The following is a 22,258-nucleotide window of genomic DNA, read 5'->3' on the forward strand; positions in this document are numbered from 1 at the left end:
AACTTTTTCCAAGTTCTCGCTTGGGCAGATATCTCCCAGAGGCTTTAACAGGAGCTTCTCATGGGGTAGGTTACTGTCATTTCCAATCTGAACTGGTCTTTCCAGAAGAGCCTTCTCCCAGAAGTTTACATTTTGTGGAAAAGGATAACTAATCATTACTACCCAGTTTGTTACAACGTCTGAATAGCACTTTCATGGTTACAATCATGTAAGCATTTTTAACCACGTTGGGAAGTAGGTGGTAATAAAACTATGCGACTGTCTGTGAGACGGAGTACATGTGCGTGCGTGTGTGTATGTGCATGTGTGTGCGTGTGTACGTGTGCGTGCGTGCATGCGTGTTGGAGGCTGACAAAGGAAACAGAACTAACTTGTCATCTTCCATGGAAGAGTCTAGTAGTTTCCCACTGAAACCCAAGAGGCAAGTAATAGTGGTAAAAGGCCAGTGAGAAGAAGCGAGTAAGACTATCACCTCAAAGAACTGAGAGTGGTTGCTCTGGGGAGAGGGAAATAGGTAAAGGTTGCTCTTTGTTTTAAAAGGGGAGGTATTCTGCTTTCTTAAATACGTGCATTCTTATTTACGACCGAAAACAACAAAAAAAGAGAAACGTCTGTTTGTCTACTGAGTAGTGTAAATACTTTCAGGGTGATTTTAGTTCTTAATCCCTCACCCCACTTCTTCTTTATAAAGAACAATTTAGGATTTTCTATTCAGTACTTTTAGTGTTAGTTAGTGTTAAGTTATACATTGTAATATCACTCATCTTCTCTTTCACCTTAAACTTTGTAAAGATTTTATAATTAATAACTTTTTAGATGTAGATTTCTGTTATTTCTCTCCTTTCTTCCTTCCCTCTCTTCCCCCCTTCTTTTTTTTTTTTCTAAAGATTTTTTTCATCTATTTGACAGAGAGAGAGACAGCAAGAGAGAGAGAGAGAGAGAGCACAAGCAGGGGGAGGAGCAGAGGGAGAGAGACAAGCAGGATTTGGGACTCAATCCCAAGAACCTGGGGTCCTGACCTGCACGGAAGCAGATACTGAGCCAACTCGGCGCCCCTCCTCCCCTTTTCCTAAACTTAATTTTGTTATTCTTTGGTTCTTTATTTTGGATTATCTCTATGTAGCTAAACTAAACCTTTGGATATTTTTGATAACACATTCGGGGAAGCAGGTGGACATGTGCATCCTGGGATAAAATTCCAGAGAGCATCTGACAAGGATGTTACAGCATAAAAGTTTCTGTATTTCAAGTGATAATGATGTGCTCTGAAACTCGTGTTCTGTGGTGATGTGGCTCTGATGTTGAATATGTATCTGAACAGTTAGAAAAGATAGATTCACAAAGTGTGACTTGAAAAAGCAGTATTTTAGGGGAGCCTGGGTAACTCAGTCAGTTAAATGTCCGACTCTTGATTTCAGCTCAGGTCATGATCTCAGGGTCATGAGATTGAGCCCTGTGTAGGCTCCATGCTGGGCATGAAGCCTGCTTCTTCTTTCTTTTTTTAAATGAAGACTGCTTCTTAACATTCTCCTTCTCCCTCTCCCTGTGCCCTTCCTGCCCCCCGACCCCCACACCCTGCCCTGGCACTCACTCTCTCTTTCAAAGATAAAAGAAAAGAAAAGCAGTATTTTTTTTAAATGTAATTTTATTTTTTTTTTCAGTGTTCCAAGATTTGTTGTTTATGTGCCACACCCAGTGCTCCATACAATTCGTGCCCTCCTTAATACCCACCACCAGTCTCACCCAACCCCCACCTCCTCGCCTCCAAAATCCCCAGTTTGTATCTCAGAGTCCACAGTCTCTCATGGTTTGTCTCCCCCTCTAATTTCCCCCAATTCACTTCTCCTCCCCATCTCCCAATGTCCTCCATGTTATCCCTTATGCTTCACAAGTAAGTGAAACCATATGATAATTTACTCTCTCTGCTTGACTTATTTCACTCAGCATAATCTCTTCCAGTCCTGTCCATGTTGATACAAAAGTTGGGTCTTCATTCTTTCTGATGGAGGCATAATACTCCATTGTATATATGGAGTGTATCTTCTTTTTCCATTCATCTGTTGAAGCACATCTTGGTTCTTTGTACAGTTTGGTGACTGTGGCCATTTCTTCTATGAACACCATGGTACAGATGGCTCTTCTGTTCACTACATCTGTATCTTTGGGGTAAATACCCAGTAGTGCAATTGCAGGGTCATAGGGAAGCTCTATTTTTAATTTCTTAAGGAATGTCCACACTGTTTTCCAAAGTGGCTGCACCAACTTGCATTCCCACCAACAATGTAAGAGGGTTCCCCTTTCTCCACATCCTCTCCAACACATGGTGTTTCTATATTGTTGATTTTGGCCATTCTACTGGTGTAAGGTGGTATCTCAATGTGGTTTTGATTTGAATCTCCCTGGTGGCTAATGATGATGAACATTTTTTCATGTGTCTGTTAGCCATTTGTATGCCTTCATTGGAGAGGTGTCTGTTCATGTCTTCTGCCCATTTTTTGATGTGATTATCTGTTTTGTGTGTGTTGAGTTTGAGGAGTTCTTTATAGGTCTTGGCTATTAGTGCTTTGTCTGTAGTGTCATTTGCGAATATCTTCTCCCATACTGTGGGTTGCCTCTTTGTTTTGTTGACTTTTTCCTTTCTGCTGTGCAGAAGCTTTTGATCTTGATGAATTCCTAAAAGTTCATTTTGCTTTTGTTTCCTTTGCCTTTGGAGACATGTCTTGAAAGAGTTGCTGTGGCCTATGTTGAAGAGATTACTGCCTATGTTCTCCTCTAGGATTTTGATAGATTCCTGCCTCATGTTGAGGGTCTTTTTTCCATTTTGAGTTTATCTTTGTGTATAGTGTAAGAGAATGGTCGGGTTTCATTCTTCTATACATAGCTGTCCAATTTTCCTAGCACCATTTATTGAAGAGACAAAAAGCAGTATTTTAAATTCAGACATTATTTACATAAAACATTATTTTATGTGAGTGCATAAGATATATATTAATTATTGGTAGTGTATATTTTAAGTATTTTGAACATATCCATAAAAATGTAAAATATCAGATTTGCCAAAAATTTACCTTTAGATATTCTCTTTGAAGAAAATGTTCTCAGTCTTTATTTAGAGATACATGGTATTGACTATTCAACCTTCAAATAACCTACTGAGTTACAATATTTACTATCCAGATGAACAAATGGAAGCTCAAAAGTTAAATTTGTGCTCCATGTCACACAGTTAGTAGAGTGGAGAGATGGGATTTGAATCACCCAAGAAACTCTTTAGACATCTTAGTATTGGGGCGCCTGGGTGGTTCAGTTGGTTAAGCGACTGCCTTAGGCTCAGGTCATTTTCCCGGAGTCCTAGGATCGAGTCCCACATCAGGCTCCCAGCTCCATGGGGAGTCTGCTTCTCCCTCTGACCTCCCCTCTCATGCTCTCTCACTCTGTCTCTCTGTCTCAAATAAATAAATAATTTTTTTAAAAAAAGACATCGTAGTATCACTTGTACCAATTCCTTTGCTTAGGGAAACCTGTGTTAAAATTGGAGCTGGGGATGGGAAAATCTGGGCAGTCAGGATTTCATGTACAGGACAGTCTTGGATGGAGGTTATAGAAGGGGATCTGGGAAAAAAGAGCATTACTCTGAGGAGGACAGCACTCAAGGGAGAGGGCATATGATAAAATGCAAGACACCTGTGGACAGATGGCACTTACCTTATCATTTTTTCATAAAGCAGTCCTTGCCAGGGGTTTCACCTGTACAGTACTTACCATCTTACAGTACTTACCATCTCTGTAACTGCCTAGAAGTTTCCTGCCCTTCCACAAAAGCCTTCTAAAGTTTCTGCTGTGCTGGAGTGCCTTCTCTGACCTACGTACCCCTTTCCTCAGTTCCCTTGTGCACATGTCTGCCATCATTATTAACATCATCATCCAGTAACTTAATATGGTAATTATTTATTTGCATGTCTAGCTCCACACTGGATTGTAAGCTCCTTGAGGCAGTGTTTAAGTTCTTCGAAAGCTACTCTGCACAGCATAGCTGAATATCTGCAACATAGCGTGTGACCGGTAGTGGAGCTGGGGTTTGAACCCAGATGTGTTTATTATCAGAAAGAACAAATGAATAATAAACAGATTCCTTTGCAGGTCTATGTGGGCAGTGGAGTTTGGGAGTACATTTGAAATTACTTTTTCCTTGTTTTTGATATTTTATCCTGGAGAAAAAAAAAAATTGTACTCTTTCACAGAATGGTAGATTACGTTTCAAATCCCAGCATAATTTAATGCATGATCATCTATCATTCTGTAACTTGTTTCCAAAGCTAGTTGTGTTTTTATCATCTTGAATATTTGGACGTTACTCTGAGAACATGAGGTACTGAGATATTAGGTTTGGCCATAAAGGAAGAGCAGCATATGGTCCTGTGGGAGGGAGGGAGCACTCCTTCCTGTTACTCTCCCCATAAGACACAGAAATTTCTCCTGTTCTTAATTTGTAAGCTTTTAAACTTACAGAACCAACTTTCCTATGAGACACCTTGACATAATTGAGTGAAAAAGAAGTAATTGAATTAAACTGATAGCAGAAAATGGGCCCCAGTCAATGACTCTATAGAGGAGCATATTTTGAATTGTCAAGAAGTCATAGTGCAACTAATAGTTCTTTGATCAATCAGTCTGAAAGAGAAGACACAAGGTTTACTTTGGAGACTGTTTCTTTCAGAAGAACTGACTGCTTAGTTGTTTGAGAACCAATGGAAGGGTAAGTTGGTGTCCCCTCCCACCCCCCACCGGATATGCTGTTTTTCCCATGGGCAGTCATTTCTACTTATGTTACGGTTACGAAACCACTGACTGAAGAGTTTGTTCTAGGAAGTTAGTCCATTCTGTAGCAAACCAGCATTTCTGCGCTGTCCTGTAGAGACATCACAAATGTGCTTTACATCCCTCACACCTAATTTATGCAAAGGATCTCCTGTCCTGGGGGCTGTTCTGTTCACTTTGATGACAAGTAAAGGTGGCAGGTGTTTCAGGAAGCACACATAACAGTTCATCCAGGGATAGTTTAACTTTAAAATTCTCTTACATGTGTAATCTCTCTGAGTCCAACATTTTGGTTGACATGTTTTGTTTCCTTTTTCACCTCTTTCCATCTGAGACATAGTCTTGCTAACTTATTGTGGACCTCATTGTTGGGCTGGAGGTGAGGAAAACTTCAGATTGCCTCTGCCAAAAAAATAGCCACTTGACCTGCTTATGTCACTGAGTAAACCCTGTGCTCCATATTTAAAACGTATAAAATGGGTTGGTAGCAGTGGGGTGGGAGGGTTGGGTGAGATGATCTCTCTATGGCTTCAAATACTACTTCTGTGCTAAGGATTTACACATTTAGATCCTCAGCCCAGTTTTTGAATCATAGATGGGCATCTTCAATCAGATATTCCCAAACACCTCAAGGCCATGGGGCAAAAAACCAAAAAACAAAATCTAAACCAAACATCTTAGTGATTTTGTCCTGTTGTCCTCTGTGGTTGTGAATTATGTCATCATCCCTTCAGGACCCAGAAAAGCAGTGACACATCACTCTTGACATTACAACCACATTACCTACCCACTGCAAGTCTGCATGAATGTTTGTTCTAAATTTCTCCTCATTCATGCCTCCTGTATGAGATTGGAGTTGATGAATCTGAATTTGAATCACTGTTCAATAAAAATATTTTTATAATACTTATAGCACAGATATATTTCCCCTCTGAGTAGCTACAGCTTTTTGCTCTTAAGACGCAATCATGAGACAGAAATAAGACATGAGAGAGACATGATGTTAGGAAACAGAAGAGAGAAAAGGAGACAAAGAAGCTCTCTTGTGGGTTGAGTTTCAGAAAGGAAAAGGGGAATTGAAGGGCAAAGGGTGGGATGTCCACGTACTGCTCACCCCTTTTCAGAGGAGCATTATCCTCCAGTCTTTATGATATAGCCTAGAGAAATTCCAGCCCTTCATTTAGCAAGACATCAGTGTATTCTGATGCTGGGAAGTAGTTTACATATGACAAGAAGACATCTAAAGGGGTTTAGTGGTATCCCAGGTAAGAGGAGGGCTGGAGTTGGGATGAAGTGGTCACAGGGACAGGGACTTTGGGACCCAAGCCTAGAAACTACAGCACAGATGCCAACAGTAAGTTGGATGTAAAAACAGGCAGAGATCTCTGTCTCATTTGCTTATTACTATTTGTAGAACCTAGATCATAGGTACCCAATAAAATATTTTTTGAATAAATAGGTATGACAAGATACCTAAAAGAATTGGATGCGATCTGCTAGACTTCTGTAGGCATTTTCACAGGATATCCAGAGACCAAGCAGGGTGAGGGACACCTCTGGGATATGGGAGAAGCCAGTGATGCCAACACATGGGTCCAAGGCTGATGCCAGGTTGGTATATAAGTTCCCTACTCCCACCTCAAAACTAGTTTTTATGTTAAGGGCAGAGGAAAGGGCAACAAACCCTGAATTGTGCTTATACTGATAAAAAAAAAAAAAAAAGATTTAAAAAAAAAGAAGGGCATGTATTGTCCTTAATTGACTATTTTAATATTTTGCTTCTATCTGTTGAGAGAACATGAAATTTGTTATAGAAAAGGAAGTTGGTTGTAAGGTGTGACTTGGCCCTCACTGCAGTTGTTGTCATTTCCTGCCATCTCTCTGCTGCCAGTTTTGTTCCTTTGTAAAACTCTTGAATGGCTCCATAACACAGGAGAAAGCTGAGCATTCAGACTCTACGTGGCTTCACCATGTCTTCCATCTTATCTCATCTGCTCTGTGTCTCTTCTGCATTCTGTTTCAATGCCACCACATTAGGCAGCTGGCGAGGGGAGAGTGACTGCAAATATTGGGTCCAGTCAGGGGCACTCTTTTCTGATTCACGTCAAGGTGCCATAACCGGCTAGTGATGGGGAGTCTTCTGTTGCCAGCACCTACCTGGAAACACATGCTCGCTTGCTCTCTCTCTGAGTTCACACCCATACTAAATCCCAGGTCATGTGGAACTATTTGCAGTGCCCTCCAAGGCCACCAAACCTGTTAGTTATACCGGATCTCCACCTACCCACCACCTCTTCACTCCTCCCTTCCACTTTAATGAACATGCACGCATTTAAAAAGTTGTAACTAAAATGTTAGCTTCCTCTGTGAATTCCTGTCCCCCTTTCCTGTGCCCACTGGCAAAATTAAGTATTCTGCCCTTAGTATCTATTTCTACCTTGCACATAATTCTACCCCAGCTCAGACATAAAACTTTGTTTCCTTTTATTGTACAAATAATTAGCACTGCAATCAGTTATTTAGAGCCATGGGTCCTGCTTTCTTTGTCTTTGTAGCTCTAGGACCTAGCATGATCTCTGGTCCATAATTGGACAAAATAATGTTTCTTCAAAGAATGTTTTCTGCAGTTTGTTTCAACTCTAATGAGCTGAGATTAAACGAAAAATGGATTTCAAGATTAGAAACACAATTGGATTGAGTTCCTAAAGAATCCCTTTGGACCTCAGTTTTACCTGATACTGATGAAACTTCTCTTAACATTTTCTAAACCTGAAATAAGTCAAATGAAGTTCCAGTATAAAGAAGTGATACAATGGGCTGGACATGACTAGATTTGAATTTTGGCTCTCATTTCAGGCACACTATAGCTATGCAACCTTGGGAAAGTCACCAGACATGTCTGACTTCAATTTCTTCCTTCATTTAAGGAAACTGAAGAGCTGTCTTCAAATGGTGGTTATACCTTAAAAACTGTGCTAACGTACGTGGCTGCTCTTAGGAGATTGTAAAGCAATATTGTTTCTCAGGATAATACCTTTCAGGAACTTTTTTGTCCCCTTTTCCCTCCTTCTTCAAATCAGAAGCAGGAAAACAAGTCCTAGAATAGGAGTTGGAAGATATTGATTGGGAGAATAAAATAAGAAACATTTTTATAATAACTAGTGCTGCAATCATTGCTAAGATTGGCTCTCATTTTATAATGAAACATGATTCTGTGAAATAGTAGTTAGCTGAATGTCAAATGAAGGTTATTCCATTAAAATGCTGTTTTAGTCCAATCAAGCAAAGACATGCCTCTATTACTATTACAGAGTATAGCTATTAGTGTTTTTTGTGTTTATGCAATTTTCTTTGGCTGAAGGAGTTTCTGCTATTCTTTATTCAGCATTCCTGCAGTAGAACAATTTGGCTGGGAATCTTTGTGTTAATGAAAAATTACACATTTCAATATATAATATTTATTAAAATAACTCTGTAGTGTGCTGTGTGTGTTTGTGCATATGTATGTGTCTATAATTCTAATCTGTTATTTCAAAGTGGGACTGTGTATTAAGGAATAAAAACCTATGCATTGCTTTGTCTTGATACTAAGTTTGGTGAAATGCAGTATGCACTACTGCAAGAAGAAACTAGCTTTAAAACCAGAAGCTATTTGTCTTAGGTACTACATTAACAAATGAGTCTGAGAAATAATGTAAACTTTCAGAGGCTCAGTTGCCTATCCATAAAATTAAAAATAGTGATAATGCCTCAACCTTATTATCTCTTACTTATAAGGTGGAAAGTAATTAAGTAAGTAAAAAAAGCATTTTAAAATTGAAATATATAGTAGTTAGATGAAATAAAAGGTATTATGATGAAGCCAAGAGCATAGACTTTGGGCCAGACATATCAGGCCCATATTGTGTCTCTACCAATTATTAACTGGATGAACTTAGAACAGTCTTTTGTGGCCCCATTTGTTAAAATGGGAAAAAGGGTGTATCTTATAAAGTTGTTAGAAGAATGCATTGGGTGCCATTTGTAAAAGGTCTTGCATATGATAGACATTCAAATATTAGCAATCCCAGGATCCTCCCCTTCAACTGTGCTTCTAAATACAAAGAAATCAAGGTTTTTTAGTTTTCTGGAAAAATTGGTTGAATTCATTCTCACTTGTAATGCTTGTAACCTGTTTCTGATCATAGCTGTGGGATTTTTTTTGTTTTTTGTTTTTTTGTTTGTTTGTTTTCTTTTTAAGAAATGAGGTACCTTTGCTTGAATCTTGATAATTTGTGAACTGCCTCTCCCACTCATTCTTTTGCCACATCGACTTGACAATTGAGTCAGTGCAGATGAGTCAGAGGCTCTCTTGAAGTCACATGCTAGTGTACTTTCCCAGCATAGGCCTTTATGAAAAACGAGGAAAAGGTTACTTTTATATCTTATTATTTTATTTTGTTTATTTACTTATTTAAACAAAAGATTTTATTTACTCATTTGACAGAGAGAGACACAGTGAGAAAGAAAATACAAGCAGCGGGAGTGGGAGAGGGAGAAGCAGGCTTCCCACCGAGCAGGAAGCCCAATGTGGGGCTTGATTCTGGGACCCTGGGATCATGACCTGAACGGAAGGGAGATGCTTAACAGCTGAGCCACCCAGGTGCCCCTTATTTTTTTTTATTTAGGAAGAATTTAGGGGCTAGAGGAATCTGATAAAGTATATGAACACAATACAAAATATGTTCATTGCTAATCCATTAGATTTTAGCTCTGTTCTCCTTTAGCTCTGTTCTCCTCTCCAGAACAATGGCTTCACCAATAATGATAAATAACTTAAAAGGGGCCAATTCCTTTGTATTTTTAGCACATAAAGGGAAAACTTGTTTTATTTCAACTGAATGGAGTTAGCTTCATTTCTACCACATCTCTTTGTTTTCTTTCTCATTTTTTTTGTTCCTTTAAAGCTTCTATTTCTTGAATATTTCATAATACACATATGTAAAAGTATGTGTCCATATAGGCATATTTAAATATATGAGTATATAGTGTGTGCATACATGAAATACACAAGTATATATGTGTGCATATACATATATGTATATATACATGTGTATATATACATATGCGCACGTGTAGATATTTGTATGTGTATATACACACACACATATACACATTATATATATATATACACACACGTATTCATATGTATGGAGATTTCTATATGTGTATCTCATGAGAACCAATGCTCAGTATAATTTAGGGTTTCTTACACACACAATTCTAGAATTTTAGACTTGGCAGAGAATATTGGTAGGAGCTGTTTTCTTCTTTCATAAATATCCTTTTCAGAATTTTCTCTAATACAACTCACTGGTAGGTGTGAACTCTGCTTTATTACCAGCTACCATGGCGGATGACTGTTAATGTTGTGCCATGGAATTTCCTTCTTAATTTCTTCTTGTTTGAAGAAAAAATATATATTGTGTTCCAACTATCCATGGAAGGATGCAAGATAGACCTAGACATTTCCAGAGCCAGAGGAACACTTAGAGGATTTCTGTTTAACTTCACTTCAGAGATCAGAGGAGGAAATAAAGGCACTGGAGACTTCTGTGGGTTTGAGCAATGTACAATATGCTGTATCCCAGAGTTCCAGCCAGTGCTGCCAGCAACAATTATTTTTTATTTTTAAAGGTTTTTTTTTCTGTAATTTTGCTCATATTAGAAATTAAGAATATTTTCTAAAGTGAAAATATTTGTAGCTGATGACAACTGCTGATATAGATATTTTAATCATTCTCATCCTAAATGTCATAAGACATATGCCCCGGTAGAAAGGGAATTAGTTTATTAGTCATGTGAGCCTGTGACCATCCATTCATCCATCCGACCCCCTGTCCAATAAACTTACTGAACATTTGTCATGAGTACAAATCTGTGCTAGGTTTGAGAATGAATAGAATGAAGACCTAGCCCATGCCCTGAAGGTGTTGACAACTTCCTGGAGGCTAAAAAACAACCTCAGAATGGGTAGTTCAGGATAAAATCCAGTTACTGTCTTGAGAGTGGCATGGCAAATTACCATTTGGGTTGGAGAAACAAATGTTACTTCTAGCTGGGGTTCAGCCTCAAGTGAGAAATATGCCTTGAAACAAACATAAATAGGGAAGATAGTTAATTCTGAGAACAAACTGGATAAACATACAGAGATTGGACAAATAATGAAGAGTGAGGTGTGCTGAAAGGTTTCATGCACGAAGGAGATAGTGGGATGTAGAGCTAGAGAATTAGTATGGGATATGATCTTGCAGGGCATTGAATGCCAGGGCATAGAGTTTGAATATGAAGCAGTGGAGCATCATGGAATGTTCCATGCATAATGGTTTGGGAGAAAATGAGTCATTGAAACTACTGTCCAGAGGGGAAAAGCATCATTATATATGAGCTGAGGGAGTAGGAAATTTTAAATAAAAGGTAGTCAGCAAACCTTAAGAATAAAGTTGGCAGGGTGAAAACACACACAGAAACAGTGGAGTAAGTGACTAGAATGTAACATTTGTGAATGTAGTTAACTGGAGGGGTTATGGTAGAAGCCATGTTGAAATAAGTCAGGTTGTGTGAAACAGTGACTAAATGATCTGTAAGTAGTTCATAAAGAAATTTTGAGAAATATTTTGAGAAATTTGCCAGTGTCTACCATGGTGACTACTACGTTGTAAGACTTCAGTCAATATTTGTGGAAGGAACCAGTAAAAAATACATAAATCTTGATAAGCCACACATTTTCTCTTTGTGGAATTAGCTACAGCTACCTTTACCACATACATAAAACCAGCCATCTGGTTCATTAAGAACAACACATCAGCATGTCTGACAATTTCAAAGTGTGTATCTAAATTTGAAAATATGTATAGAAATTATAGAAAAATTAATGTAGTAAAGAGAAAAGTCAGGCTATCCGCGTTTTAATATTTGCTCTCCTTTAGGCAAGTTTTTTAAACCTCTCTGCCTCAGTATCCTCCATCCTATAGAATGGAGATCGTGAAGTAGAGAGGTCATATCAATGTAATGAAGATAATGCATTAAATACATATAAAGTGCTTAGAAGCAACTCTGACACAAGACACAGGTGATATTAGCTTTTAAACATTATTATTATTACTCAAGAATGTACTTTTGAGAATTTGCATCCTTGCATCATCCCTTGTATTCCACCTTAAAATTTGTCAACTGTTTACATTCAATATCTTAATTTATTCCTTCATCCCACTTCCATCATTTTCACATTGATGATGAGGAAACTTAGAATCTGTCTGGTCAGTTGACCTGCCTAGGATGGAATTAAGTCTTAAACCTAGATCTTCCAGTGATGGCCATTAATTTCTCAATGGTCTTTGTGTACCTGGAATTGTTTTGAGAACTTTGTTGAAATAATTTCATTTACTCATTATTAAGCAAGAGTAGGAAACAGAGGACCAGAGAGGCTCAGTGCTTTACTTAAAGCCACACAGATAGTAAATCATGGGGGTAGAATTCAAGTCAGGTCCCCCATCTTCAAAGCTTATGCTCTTAGTCATCATATCCTAAGTGTCCTAATGTGGAGTGGGTGGAAGAGAATAATCCTTTAGTAAAGGTGGAAGAAAGGCACCTCCAAGTGTACTCAGTGGATTAAGTCTTTTCAGCTTCTCTAGGATCTTGGTTCAGGATTCCTGCTGGTGCTGCTGCCTTTTCTAAGTTCTGACATGCCAGAGCTAAGTTATTCCTCCACCTTCATTTCTGGGACCCATTGCTTTGACGCCCCTGGCCCTGCTCTACCTGGGCTCTGAGTAAACAACCACAACCATAAACTCTTCATGTAGGTGCAGAGAAGAACTGTTTTTCATCAGGTTAGTGTGGGCAGCATGGGCTGCCAACTTCCCATCAAAGCCTCATAAACCCTTTTATGAGGCCCATAAAATGCTGCCTACTCCTGTTAGGGGAGAAGAGGACAGCCATCAGACCCAAATCATGCTGGTTTCAATTGCTTCATTTCCATATGTCAGACTCTTTGGAAAACCAAATGCCAGCCCTGGCCAAGTAATAAAGTGGTCTTTGTGTTTCTGTAGTGTTCCTTTACTAGGCCTCCCTGTCCTGTGGTACACAGTAGTGTTTGATGACCCTGGAGAGCAGTTCTGGGTGATGGGGTAAGTAGCAGGGATTGCAGGGAACCACATCTCCCATTCAGAGCTGAACAAGCGTGGACTGCCAAGTGGGTTCTGTTCGCTCTGCATGGACATTTAGAGAGAACACTAACTGACCATCTCTCATGGCTTCTCCCCTGCAGTTGGACCTAAAATCTGCCCCTATTTGTATATGTGTTTCTGGCATGGATTGTGGTTGCCAAAAGAAAAGATAACCACCTTGTTAATTAGGTTCATCGAATTGCCCAGCTTCCAAGGTTTTCTTATCTAACTGCCTCACATAATGCTTCATCTCTTCTGCTTTGCCATAGAGAACCCTCCAATTTTAGAATGCAGCAATGGGAATATAGTCAGAAGGCAATTTTTAGGTTATTTTTTTTTTTAAGATTTTATTTATTTAACAGGCAGAGATCACAAGTAGGGAGAGAGGCAGGCAGAGAGAGGAAAGGAAGCAGGCTCCCTGCTGAGCAGAGAGCCTGCTGTGGGGCTTGATCTCAGGACCCCAGGATCATGACCTGAGACAAAGACAGAGGCTTTAACCCACTAAGCCACCCAGGTGACCCAATTTTCAGGTTATCTAATTTTCCAGTTAGTAAGTATTTTAATCTCACTAGACTGTAAACTCCCTTAGGGACAGGTATACTTCTATTTCCTTATTTTTCAGTATCTATTCTTTTTTTTTTTTTTTAAGATTTTATTTATTCACTTGAGAGAGAGAGCAAGCATGAGTGGGGGAGGGGAGGGACAAAGGAAGAGGAAGAAGCAGACTCCCCACTGAGTCCCCAATGTGGGGCTCCATCCCAGTACTCTGAGCTCCTGATCTGAGCTGAAGATAGCTGCTTAACCAACTGAGCCACCCAGGTGCTCCAAGTTTCTACTCTTCTGCCTGGCATATAGAGAGAGTACAAGTGCAAAACTGTCAATAAATAAATGACTATTACTATGTATATCAGTTAGTATATGCAGGGTAATACTATGGTAACGAACATAAAGTTGAAGGTTTATTTCTCATTCTTTTTTTTTTTTTAAGATTTTATTTATTTGAGACAGAGAGAGAATGGTCAGGAGGAAGGAAAGAGGGAGAGGAAGAAGAAGACTCCCCATTGACCAGGGAGCCTGACTTGGGGCTCTATCCCAGGACTTGGGATTATGACCTGAGCTGAAGGCAGACATTTAACTGACTGAGCCACCCAGGTGCCCCTTTATTTCTCATTCTTGCCATAAGTTCGTCTCAAGATGGTTTTTCCATACTGTCCTTACACTGAGATCCATACAATTGGAGCAGTTCCTATCTGGAATGTTCCTGATCTCTTGGCAGAGGGAAAAGAGGTCAGTGATATGAACCACATATTGGCTTGAAAATTTCTGCTTGAGGGACACCTGGGTGACTCAGTTGGTTAAGCGACTGCTTTCGGCTCATGTCATGATCCCAGGGTCCTGGTATTGAGTCCCACATCGGGCTCCAGACTCAGTGGGGAGCTTGCTTCTCCCTCTGCCTACTGCTCTTCCTGCTTATGCTCAATCGCTCTTTCTCTCTCTCTCACAAATAAATACATAAAATCTTAAAAACAAAAAAAAAAAAAAGAAAAAAGAAAAAGAAAATTTCTGCTTGAGAGTGAGATACCTTACTTCCCCTCAAATTTCACTGACCAGTTCAAATGAAAACCAAGTCTGACTGCAAGGGGCTCGGAAATTAAAATTTTCCCACACTCAGTCCCTTTCTTAGTCATTTTTATGTCTTGTCAGAGTTTAATATTTACTTGTAAAAGCTGATTACTCTAAAATGTAGCTTAGGGCACATAGTATTTCATTGTAATTTTAAACAGGCACAATTAATTTGAATACAATAGCAGATACATTTCTGACACTTGAGGATAAAGCCAGTGACAAGACAACAAACCAATATTGATGATCTGGAGCGGAAGTTTCATACGTTTTGTGCTCAGCACCCCAATCTTCTACATCTACAGTCCTGTATTAGAAAGATCAATGCCCAGAACAGCAATGCTTCTAGCGCTGGAATGATCTTCAGTCATTAAAGACAACTTCTGTTATTGCCATCAGCTTATAGTTACTATGGCAAAGCAAAAACTTGATACATCTTAGGGAGGTTTTCAACAAAAAATAATTTGAAATAAACACAAAAAGGTTTTCTGTTGAAGCCACTTTTCAATTCCTACAGGAATATGGGGAAGCACAAAAACATCACATTCAGGAGTGGCTTTATTCTAGTTTTTATATTATTCTGTGCAAGAAACCATTCCTTCAAGTAAATGACCTGCAGTAAGATTATAACTGAGGTTGAAAGAGCTGGCTAGTAGGCTAGAAAGGGGAAGATAAAAATGAAATTAAAAATGAAGTCCTTAGCAATAAAATAAAAAAACAAGGTATTCTGAGAGAGACTACACTCTAAGTCATTTTTGAGGATTGGGGAGAAAAGAGAGAAATTAATGTTGACTACGATTTAGTGTCTGCACAACATTGTACTGCATGCTTTTTTACGTATGGGATTTTGTCATAACTCCATGTAAGAGTTGCCTCCTATGAGAAAGCTCTCCCTTTACCCTTCATAATCAGGTAAAAATTAAATATAGTAATAGCTAATATGTGTTGGAAATTTACTATGTTGTAGATCAGTGGTTCTCAATCACCTGTGTGTGGTCATTTTGCTCCCAGGAGACATTTGGCTATGTCTGGATATATTTTTGGTTGTCACAACTGGTGGGGGAGGATGGGGGCGCTGTGCTAGTGGCATCTATTGGGTTGAGGCCAGGGCTCCTTGAAACATCTGACAGTGTAAAGGACAGTTCCCACTACAAAGAATCATCTGCCCATGGTGTCAACAGTGCTGAGATTAAGAAATCCTGTGCTAAAGTTCTAGGGATTTGCATTAATAAATATTAGATAGCTAATTTCATTAACTAATTTATTCCTCACAATGGTCTTATGAACATATAGTATTGTTTTTTACCTGTTGTTGCAGGTAAGAAAACTGAGGTGAAATGTATTAAGTAACTTCCCAAGATTATACAGGGGCCTGTGTTTGAAGACAGGTAACCAGGCTCCAGATCCTTAACTACTGTCCTGAGTCTTTCCACTAACATGAGTTTTGTGAGAGTAGGAATTCAGTATATTTGCTAATAATATTTGCTACTGTTTTGTATCAGCCTTTAGCTCAGTGTCCATAGTTGTGGGGTAAATGAATGAACTAAGGAGTTCATTCTCTTTGTTTACCTGGTGGGTGCTAGTTGGTTAAGATAATTACTCCCACTTTTCAGTCTTAATTAAAGAATCTTTTATTAAGTATCTTTTATAGATACTAAGAAAATTTTTGTCCAACAACAATCCATAATTTATTCAGTAATAATACATTTATTTTCAATCAGTGTGAGCCTGTGGTCAACATGAGGTGAAGTTATGGTTCATTCATGGTATTTACTGAGTTTTCATTATGTACTTTGTGGCAGGCAGAGTTTCTAACCTTGCCTACACCCTTCATCCCTAGTCAAAGACTCCATGCCCTAATCGCTGGTACTTGTGAATATGATGAGATGTCACTCCCATGATTATATTACCCTATAAGGCACAGGTTGACCTTAAAATAGGGAGGTTATTTGGGTGGGCTCAGTGTAATCACGTGAGTTTTTAAAAGCAGAGAGCTTTCTCTGTTGGTGGATGAAGAAGTCTGAGAGATTAAAAGCGCGAGGAGGGTTTGATACCTTACTGCTGGCTTGAAGAAAAGTGGCTCCCAGAGAAAGAATGCTGATGGTCCTGAGGAGCTGAAATAGGCCCTGGTTGTCAGCCAGCAAGGAAGAGACCTCGGTCTTAAAATCACGAAGAACTAAATTCTGCCAGTAATAGGAGTGAGGAAGAATAAGCCCAGAAGTAGATTCTTTCACGGTCTCCAGATAACAGTGGAGTCCAGCTGACATTTTGATGGCAATCTTGTGATCCTCTGAACATAGATCTCAGTGGATTATGACCTATAAAAAAGCTCATAAATTATGAGCTAATTTATGTTATTATAAGCCACTAAATTTATTCATTCTATATTATGGAGCTTAGATTATAATGGAGATATGGTACGTAGTAGTTGCCACATGAATATTTTTTGAACAAGTATGTAGATGAATGTTCCACTATTAACTATTACAAATAACACCTAATTTTGACTATGCACAGGTACTGTTATAAGTGCTTTACTTGTACATAATGATTTAATCTTCACACAACCCTATGTAGTGGGTTACTACTATTATGTCCATTTTACAGATGAGGGCACAGCATAGAAAAGTAAACAACTTGTCAGAGTTTGCAGAACTAATAATTTTAGAGCTGAGATTTAATCCTAGGTGGTCTGGCATTAGAGTCTGGGATATTAACAACTACTCTAAATGGCTTATCAACTGTGATAAGTGACATAAAGGAAAAATAGTGGGGGGGGCTGGGGTAGGAGAGTAGGGTGGGGAGATGACCTAGACTGGGGTGTTGGGAAATGCCTTTTTTTGGTAGAGTTTTAAGCTAAATTTTGAGGGGTCAATAGAAATTAGGAAAAAGTATGAAAAAATATTTCAGAAGGAAAAATCTGGGGACATTCTAGTCAAAAGCATAAAAGACTACCATATCTATTAGTCTGTGCATGGTAGATAAATGGATTATTTTCATCAGACTTTAATAACGGGAAGAGTTTAAGGACATCCAAAAATCTAGTTTTCTCAGATTAAGAACCACTGAATGATAACAATAGATAACTCTGCTGGTTTGATAGGCGTGTAGGGAAAGAGAAAACAAAATAAAACAAATCAAAACACCTTTTTATTCTCCTAGAACCAGGACTGAAAACTATAATTCACAGGCCAAATCTGGCCTACTCACTTTTTGTAAATAAAGTTTTATTGGAACACAGCCACACTCTTTTGTTTACATATTGTCTGTGGCTGCTTCCACGCTATAAGAGCAGAGTGGAGTACTTGTGACAGAGACCATATGGAATGGAAAGCCTAAATATTTACTATCTGGACATTTTCAAAGAATATTGCCGACTTCTGTAACAGAAAAATGCTGCCAGTACTTGAAAAATAATATTTTTGCGTCAATTACATGGTCCAGTATTAATTTTTTTCCAGGAGGAATATCCAAACCTATTCTGTTGGCTTTGGAAAGTATAAAGAATCTGGCAGTTGGGCTTTTGTTTGCATAGAGATTATCTGAATGACTGTGGCTGTGGCCTGTTAAATCGGTGCACCTGCTCTACTGGATAAGTGGAAGGCTTTTGGAAGCTCAATAATATGGCTGTATACTTTTATCCATAAATGAAAATGCTTAAAAAAATTCTAGAAGGTTTAATTTCTGCCAGACTTCCCATGAAAAATAAGCCAACATTTTTAAAAGCAGCATGAAAACAAACCTAAAAGAGATCTATAATTAGTTGTTAGTGCATATGGATTTCAGCACAAATGAGATAAAATAATATCAAGATGACCAGAGTTCATTGCTAGTGTTTGTCTCTAAAACACATATTTTCATACATAAGTTTTTATATAATCTTTAAACCTTTTCATATTATTTAGATCCTCCTAATGAAAATTCTTTAAAATATAAATCGTGTGATTTTGCCATAATGGGTTTTTCCATAGTATTGAATATAGAAAACAAATAGACATAGAGGCCATTTTTACAACTTTTTGAAGTACAGCATATGTTCAGAAAAATGCACCAATCATATGTCCAGTTCATTGTAGTCTTGAAAGGTGAACACATCTGTGTAAAAAGCACTGAGATCAAGGAACAAAAAGGCACCTGAAGCCCTCTTTCACCCATTTTAAGTCAAAATCCAAACAGTGATAACCCTTGTCCTCACTTCTAATGCAGCATGTTAGTTTTGCCTGCTTGTGTTTACTCTTCTGTGTCTTTTGCTCAACCTCTTGTTTGTGAGATTCATCCACATTATTACATATACTGCTAATATCTTTGTTCTTATGACTGTAAAGTATTCCATTGGGAGAACATATAATTTTTATTTATTCTATTGTTGAGGTGCATTTGGGTCGTTTCCAGACTGAGACTATTATGAATAGTATTCCAGTGAACATTCTATTAATGCCTTTTGTTGAACATGTATATACATTTCATCCTTTTTACACAGTGGAAGTATCTTATACGTAAACATGTATATACATATTTTATATACATGTATATATATTTATTGAACCTGGGTAAAATGAATTATCTCTAATATTTTATTTCTTGCCCAAAATGAAAGAGACTGGCCTTTGAAATTATTCTTGATAATGAATTTAAAAATCCGTTGTCATGGAATCATTAAATCTCATACTTGGAAGAACTTCAGAGGTCATCTCCAGGTCATCTCCAGGATTAATTTGATTGATGTGTCACTTCTCTTACTATTCTCAATAAATAGGCAATTAGCTTCAGTTTATGTACCTCCAGGTAGAAGAAACTCACTTCCTGAAGAAGAAGCTACATCAATTTTCATAGAGCTTAAATATTTAGGAAGTTTGTCCTCATATTGAGCTGAAATACAGATTAAGATATCTTTTTTTTTTAGGGTATCTTTTTATATTATTTCTACTTTCAAAAGTCATTTGGATTTGAGCTTAATTTATCTTTTGTGTAGTGATTTTGTAGATATTGAAAGATAGTCATTGTGTTGTGGAAAAATGTCATTTTTTCCTCTTTCCACGCTGATAATTGTTTCTAGATTCTTCACCATCACGTAAACATTAGATTGACACAGTCTAGTCTGTCACCATCTCTTTTAAATATTGATGCTCATTTAAAAAAAAAAAGAGAGAGGGAGAAAGATTAGAAAACAGATGCAAAAATAATCAACAGATGTTATTTTTGGATACCAGGAAAACAGATAATTTAAATAATTTTTGCCGTATGTTTTTCCTAGTTCTAAGATGAAGTTAAAAATTTGGAAAAATAAAAAAAGCCATAAACAGTATGATATGCCAAACAGCAAAAATCCCCTAGAACATCGCTGACCCTGTGCAGAACAGAAGACCACTGTTTTCTTTCTTATACTGAACCTGATCTTTCTATAAACACAGTTTAATTATGTTGTTTTTGACAAACATAATTATCATATGTGGAAGATGTGGTTAATGAAAATCTTGTGATAACTTTCACTTATTCACTCAACAGATATTTATTCACATCTATTGACAAAATAACATGAGTTATTCAAGTCTCTCTCCTCGTATGGAGCCTATAGCTGGTGAGAGAAGGTAGACCTGTAAATCTCCCAGTACAAAGCATATACTAATAGGTGCAACACAGGTGCCCACCAAGTAGCACATAAAAGGAACACCTGGCCCATTTCAGAGACTTGTTTCATGGACTGCTGAGCCCTTGGGTGAAATTGCCCCAGGGTTCTAGAGCGTATGTATGGACGGCATAGGCACAACATGCCCGGAGGGAAGAGAGTGGGTATAATGGGATCCAGGATGAGGATTAGGCACATGAGATGCATGGATTAGACAGGATGGTGAAGGGTCAACCAGAGACCATATTCTTTTTTTTTTTTCCCCAAAGATTTATTTATTTTAGAGAGAAAACATGCACATGAATATAAGGGGCAGAAGGAGAGGGAGAGAGAATCTCAAGCAGATTTCACACTGAAGGCAGAGCCCAGCGTGGGGCTCCATCTCATGACCCTGAGACTACGACCTGAACTGAGGTCAATAGTCAGATGCTTAACCGACTACATCACTCAGGCACCCAGAGACCAGATTCTTAAAGGCCTTCTGAAAGGTACCTTGACTTCACTGGGGCTTCAGTAAAATATTTATACAGGGAAGTGACATGAGACTGGGTCTATCCAAACACCCATTATGGCTGTATACCACTCACCATACAGTCAGTTTTACTTGAGTATATATTTATCCTTGCTAATTTCATTTTAGATGGAAGTTTCATCATTGAATAAATAGCATTTCTGTAGGCAATATATAGTTAACTTTAAATGGTCAGGGAGAAACTAAAGAAAAAGACTTTTTTTCCTAAATCAGATTTGAAATTTTCATTTTTCCTGGCTCTCTCATAGATGTTAACTTCAGACTTCAAATATTTATTTAATTTTACTGGTGTTGGTGGATTTACTATCTTTGAAAACCAAGTGTGACATAACTTATTTCATATTAATAATGCTGTCTGAGCTTGGTTTCTATGACTTTTGGATACTATTTGGAATATAAAGACGATCTTCTGGAAGTGGAATAAGACCTTTGCAGCTGTGCTTGTGTTAAGCGGTTTCAGTCCAAAAATAATCATGTTCTTGTATTACCATAGGGCACTGGGCTTTCTTTTGTGTTCAACATTGATTTGGATCTGTAAAATTTAGTATGCCAAGTTTGTCATCAAATCCTTGGAACTCAGGCGAGAGAATGGAGTTTGAGGTTAGTTTTGCAGAAACAGAGCTTTTTATTAATATTGGAAAATAGCCACATTGATTCAAGGAAGGGTGGAAAAGCAGTACTGTGTCTCTTTCAGTTTGAAACAACATGCAATCTCTTGTTAAGTGCTTTCCTCCAAAGCTCTGAAAATGTATAGTGTTGGGCTGCCTGAAAATCAGCGCTGGAGGGAGGAGAAATAATTGAATGATGTCTTCCCTCCAAAAAAATGTCAAGCTCTTTCTTTGCCTGAGCAGGCTCATTTGCCCACTGCTCTTTGGCATCCATCAAATCCAGCTCTTTAACATCAGTCAGATTGTCCAGGTGATAAGCACAGAATTTGTTCTAGCCAATGGGTCTGTGCCTGCATTTTCACATTTGGCTTGGTTGGCCTGGGTTCCCTCAGCAGGCTGTGTCATTGGAGTGAGTAAAGGGAGAGATTGTGTCCTCACAGAACCTTGTGTTAAAAATTACCTTTAACTTTCAAACAGCTTCAACCCACCTTTAGGCTAGGCTGTTGGTGCCTCAAATAAGAAAACGTTGGATTGCTGAGTCCCTCCCTGCAAAAATCCCTGCCTGGTTGGTGCCTTTCTTTTATTGATTCTGTAACTCTGTGTTATGGGTTGAATTGTGTCCCCACAAAAGATATTGAAGACTTAACCCTCACTACTTCCATGCTGAGTCCTAACTCCCACTACCTCAGAATATGACCTGATTTGGAAATAGGGTTGTCGCAAATGTAAGTAGTTAAGATGAGGTCATCCTTGAGTAGAGTGCACCCATAATCCAGTATGACTGTATCCTTATATGAAGAGGCAGTTTGGATGGAGACACACACAGAGAAAACATCATGCGAAGATT

Source organism: Martes martes (assembly GCF_963455335.1).
Source record: "Martes martes genome assembly, chromosome: 2".
NCBI lineage: Eukaryota > Metazoa > Chordata > Mammalia > Carnivora > Mustelidae > Martes > Martes martes.